The following is a 6,000-nucleotide window of genomic DNA, read 5'->3' as shown; positions in this document are numbered from 1 at the left end:
AGGGCGTGCCATCTTGATTAATAAACATGCTCTTAGGTGAATTTTTACGATTTATTATTTTAGTACAAGGCAAAAGCTTTTGGTAAACAACTTTGTTTATTAACATTAAGGCTGAGATCTATCAGGTTCGATTCAAAATCATGGAAGGATATTTTAATTTCAAGTTATAGTTAGTATTAAAATCTTTCGAAAGGGTATCGCGAATAGTCCTACCTCATGCGTTACACTTTTCGATTTACATCTGGTGAGTGCACAAAGAGATTGAATTAGCACTACACCCAAAGTATACTATAGCTAAAGTACTTATAACGGAGTATAATAGAACCAAATTGATGAATGGGTACCCATTTTATAGCTCCAAATTCTTATATCTGATTTTGTAAATCCTTTTCTTGGCAGTCGCATAATGTGTATTTCTACTGTAATGTTCCTTTGTTTTGTACTATGGAGATAAATAACAAGTTTCAAAATTCGAGCAATATATTTTTTTCTCTAAAACATTATCGCTTTTTCCGATAGTGAAGTGGTTAATGTAGTCATATTGGTTCTAATTCGCAGTATAAATATGGCGAGTCCACATATGTGGTAAGTATCATTGATTTCTTTTTGTTTTCATTTTAAGCAGAACCTACGGATTCTGGCCTTGACATAGAGTGGGCATTTGCATATTACGGGCCAAGAGCGTAGGTATTAGTCGACACCTTCCGAATTTATTCAAAACAGGTGAGGTGACGCAATTGTCCTACTGTCGACTGGTGTAAGTCGACTTTCGAGAGTAGGGGTTACCCAAAGAATTAAACATGAAGGTAGTGGCCCGTGGTCACAGAGCCCACCTCTGTTTTCGAATTACTCTATATTAGAATTACAGAATAGAACAGGACTTTCCTACAGTTCCGTACGGCTACAAATGGTAAAAGTGGTAACACTATCATTACGGTTAGGCCCCGGATGAATAAGTATTTACATATGTTTGCTTTCAATAATTGACGTTCTTTAATTTGTTTTCTACATAAATAATGATATTTAGAAAAAAAAGTGAATTTTTATTTTCCAATCCAAATTTTTTTATCTCCATATCTTTTCCATATTTTAAGATTTATCCGAGCCCTAATCATTATCATATTCACTCCAAAGGAAGACCTGAACAAATCCCTTGGTAATAAAACGCCGCCACCAACAAGGGTAGGTATTGTTGCACAAATGGAGACTGTTCTATTGCATCTTCCAACTTCTACTTGACATAATAATATCCAGTTATATATAGATGATGTCAGAGGCCTAAATTAGCTGGATAGTGGGCAGTGGCACATTGGGTAAGACGGGCACTAGGGTGCCCATGCGCACCGCACCAGAATATTCATTTGATTCCCAGACTACGTAACTGACCTTCAACCGAGGTCGTATGGCGAACCCATGGAGAAAGTTGTGCCGTTACTTGACTAAACCATTTTGATACCATTGAAATACATATCTAAGTTTATAAGTATGTAATCGTCTTATATATAAAAATAGTAATTTGAGTTATATAACAGTTAAATAATTTTATTGTTACTTAAATAAGAGTTAAAAGATTGTTAAAAAAATTGTAGCTTGTCGTACGTTTTTAAGGCCCTTATCTACTTACAGTTAAATGTGTTTTAAGAAGGACTGTCTCTCGTGGGTCCCTGTCAAAGTCAAATAATCATTTATTCCATAGATAAAATTTTTACATTTGAAAACGTCATTTTCTAAGCCACTGCTCTTTCACTGTGCCGACTTCCCTGAGAAGAACGAGCATCTAGGGATTATTCTTTTCATATAAACTGTGTTTTAGAATACATTTTGAATCATATTTATGTGGAATCTAGACTCATGTTGTCTTTCCAAACATCTTTATCTAACACGTAGTCTACAATTTTGTAATATAACTTTTAATGCAAGTTTTTAACATATGAAATGATAATCTTAACATTTGCTCCGGAATCTTATTGTGAAAATGTATACAGATCTCCATAAAAGATCGTTTACCTTAGTTAAACGAAATCGTGGTGCCATGAGTTTGGACTTAGTTGTAAGGTTAATATTATGGATATCTTCTTTCTTTATATTTTTATGGGCATACAAAATATTTAAGTCAAGATACCAATCTCCTTAAACTTTCCTCTGAGAGAAGCCCGAGAACCTAGACGGTAGGTACACAGAACGAATCGCTCGTTTTTGCAATACAAATATGGTTTGAATATCTGCCGCTTTACCCCACATGAGAATCCCGTAGGACATTATACTATGGAAGTAACAAAGTAAACCAGTCTAGCAGTAGCAACATCGTGCTCATTGCCCACGGTATTAAGAACCATGACCATTAAATTTGAATTTATTTTGTGGAATAAAAAATTAAAAGGGCCACTCGAGACGTACTGTAGCCGTCACCTCTGTGTAAATTGCTCTTAACATAGAGCATGCTGCGCGGACGCCGGCGCGGCCGTGTGGTTATTTGTGCCAGTCTTGCACTGCGCCCGCTGATGCAATATACGCGCTACATGGCCCTACCTATATTACCTACATATATTTTTAAAGTTTTGTCAATTTCCTCCAAAATCCTTCTAACACACCTAACTTTAGTACCATGAACTACCCATTGTGAATAAATGAAATATCACGGAAATAAATTCATCGTAAACTATTGGAACCATCCTTATTACAATCAGCGTAAGTTATATCGCTTAAATAACAAGAATGTCATGAAAAATATAATGTAATAAATTGGTAAAGTAATTTCTCCGTCACCGCACCTTGAACCGTGCTTCTGCGGCATTCCACATTAAACGACCGACCAATCAACCTGTGAAGGTTAACCACAGTATATAGGGTGTTTTATAAAGAGTTTCTTTATCAAAGTTCAAATTTTTAAAGCAGCACGATGCAAACGATTAAATACAGTGCTATCATCACAATCGATTCACAAAAGATATTATAAGCTAACGCACTAATAAAAAATTTACAGTCAATACGTGACCTTCCGCCATATTTAAAGTCTATGAAATAGAGTGAAAAGGCCTCTCATTCCACTCATATTCAATTTGTTAACTACTTTTGAAAATTCGTGCAAAAAATTACAAACATAATTCGTAGTCTATGGCTCTGACAGACACAGCTGGTATTAAATTTCCAATTTATGTAAATGTTAATAATAACAATAATAACGCACACACTCGACATAGCCCTGCGCTAGGGAAACCCTGCGTCGCGGGTGCCATGGACACATAGACAACCACAAATTACACCCAAACTCACGAGAGAAATACATGTAGGCCATATAAATATTTCTCTGCGATGTCTGCGTGGCAGTCATGGTAACCGTTCGGCCACGTAGGCAATGTTTGTTCGGAAGCTTCAAAATAACTCACCCTGTAGGTATATGAAAATGTGGGAATCAATAAGTGAATTGACTGTAGAACAGTCAATGTCGCACATAACCGACTGTGATACGTACGTGTTTTTCCAACATAACAATTAAAAGGTCTATAAAACTTATAAAAGAATGCGGCAATACTTCCCTACTGCTGTGAATACCTCATTTTTGACACTTAAGTACTTTTATTTTATTATTTTATTATACAAAAGCGACGAAACCCTATCGTATCAAACCTTGTTTGGAATTAAGGAACAAATACTATGTACTATGTATACATATGTGTAGAGTTTCTCGCCATATTAACAGAAGTTATTTTATATTCAAAACTGAACCATCACTAAAAAAATAAATCTCAATAAAATTTCCAGAATTCTTATTTTTTAATTAATTGCGTTAAAAATCTATTCGCAATCACTTGATTCAAAATTTTACACGACACGTGCTTCCAAATAGCGGACCCAGAAAAGAGAAGTCAATGTTGTTATCTCTTTTTCAAATGCAACATGCTGGCCTAGCCGCATAAGACGCCGCAATCAATAATTGATCAATTCTATCTAGTCATCGAGTATATACCAGAAATAGAGACGAAATGGCTTTGTCAATTTGTTTGAAAACTATTGTGCCAAATCATTACGGTGACAACTGCGCTCCGATTGGCCAGTCCGAATTCGAAGCAATTGACGGGTTTCGTCAATTGTTTCACTTCAAATCAACCAGTTCAACTTGAGCTTTGCTATATTGGACGTACATTGAAAAATACACCTTTTGTTTTGTAATTAGATGTTTTGCTGTTTTTGCCATACCACCGAATGGAACAGCCCCATAGTTAGAGATATTATCTTTATTACAATAAATACAGAATATTTGTGAAATATACGGAGACGTATACGCAGGTCAGTTGTTGGCGCTGTACTATTTCAGTTTTCTAATTTGTAATTTCAGTGAAGAGTTGATTCATTTAAAAGTGACATAAGACTTATTTCGTGTATATTTGTGGTTAGATATACTCGATGTATCTAGTCTATCGTGAAATGTGCGTGTGGTTTGTTGTGTTTTTTACATGAGATTTTTCTGTTTACAATAACTGTATTACAATCAAGTGCTTCTTCTCATTATGGACGCCAAATGCGTGTCTATTACAGGGGTGATGTGAAACGTTTCGTTTACACGAAGAAGATTACGAGTGTCGAACAATTTCGATCAAAAACCGTCTCCTCATTCAAACTTGTAAAGCCAACTAAGTCAGCTTTCAAACTAGTGTTCAGAAAGTTGAAACGGAACTCTTGACAAAACGTGCGAATTTTTGCATCCCGCAAAATTGTGTAGCCAGTGATAGTGGACACATGAAAGTTTCAACCTAACATTGGTGAGTACCTAATTTAAATTACAAAAAAACAAAACAATCATATCAGTCAATTTCCCTAATTATTGTAAATAATTAATAAACTATAGCAATACGTAATGATAATAATAAAAAATAGGTAATTAAGCGATCGAGAAAGATTACGTATATAGTTCGAGTACTTGGCCCCCGTAGCGTCGGGGTCGTTGCCCTCGCGCGGTGGATACGTTTTAAAGACAATTTTGCAAAACTTTACTAGATACAATTAGTCAGACTATGGAACAGAATATTTTTAGGTGATTTTCTATTATTTATATTATTAATATCTTAAATGTGGCGAGAATGCAAATCAACACTATACTATACCATATTCCTATACGATAAAGTATAATATACTTTAAGTTTCGAACTTGAATTTATAACATGAATATATTTAAAAAAAATTTAAAAGTGGTGTTGAGTGTGTGCGTTAAAAAAAGTGGTCAAACAAACTAAAGCCTGGTCTCCTGAAAAATTTTCCGAACTGGCTTTCGTCCTTTCCACAAAACATTAACGAAAGTGAATTCTATTAAATCGTCTTTTAAACCTTCAAAGACTCGTTTGGGATCTTGCTCTGTATGTCCATGATTTAATTGACAGTTACAACAAACAAAAACGTTAGTTTGGTTGGTTTTGGTTTGGTTTTCTACCATTCTTGCAATAGTAAATATAATTAACCAAATTAAAGAATGGACTAGATTATTTCTATATGAGTAAACACACAGAACAATAAATACAGTAGAAGTGGTTAGTTAACGTCTGACGCGTGTCAACATTTAAGTATCGAAAGACCTACTTGAGCTGAGTCCGCCATTTTCGTTTTGCACGGCATGGTTGTGTAATTTTTTCATGCAAATTCTCTAAAATTGTACAAAAATGCTTTATTGTACTGTTTTAGAGTGCAAAATTGATAGCCGCATAAAAAATATTACCCGTGGTGATATTCCATATCATCACAGACTTATTTTAATAAATTATTAATTTTCTGTTTATCGAAATATTTTTTTTTGTAACAAGAAACGAAAGTAAACCCTATAAAACACTTGCAAATGGTCGCTTCTTGTTTGGAGAACTAAATTAATAACTCCTACTAGTCGTCGTTAATAACTTGCAATAATGGTATTGTTGGTGTTGAACTTTCAACGATATACCAACAGGGTGAAGTTTAAATTATATTACCAATCCAGAATTTGTTATTTCTTTTTAAATTTGAAACTACGACCAA

The sequence above is a fragment of the Hyposmocoma kahamanoa genome, unplaced genomic scaffold, assembly GCF_003589595.1.
Source record: "Hyposmocoma kahamanoa isolate Upper Pololo Valley unplaced genomic scaffold, ASM358959v1 263, whole genome shotgun sequence".
NCBI lineage: Eukaryota > Metazoa > Arthropoda > Insecta > Lepidoptera > Cosmopterigidae > Hyposmocoma > Hyposmocoma kahamanoa.
Note: the sequence above shows the minus strand (reverse complement) of the source record.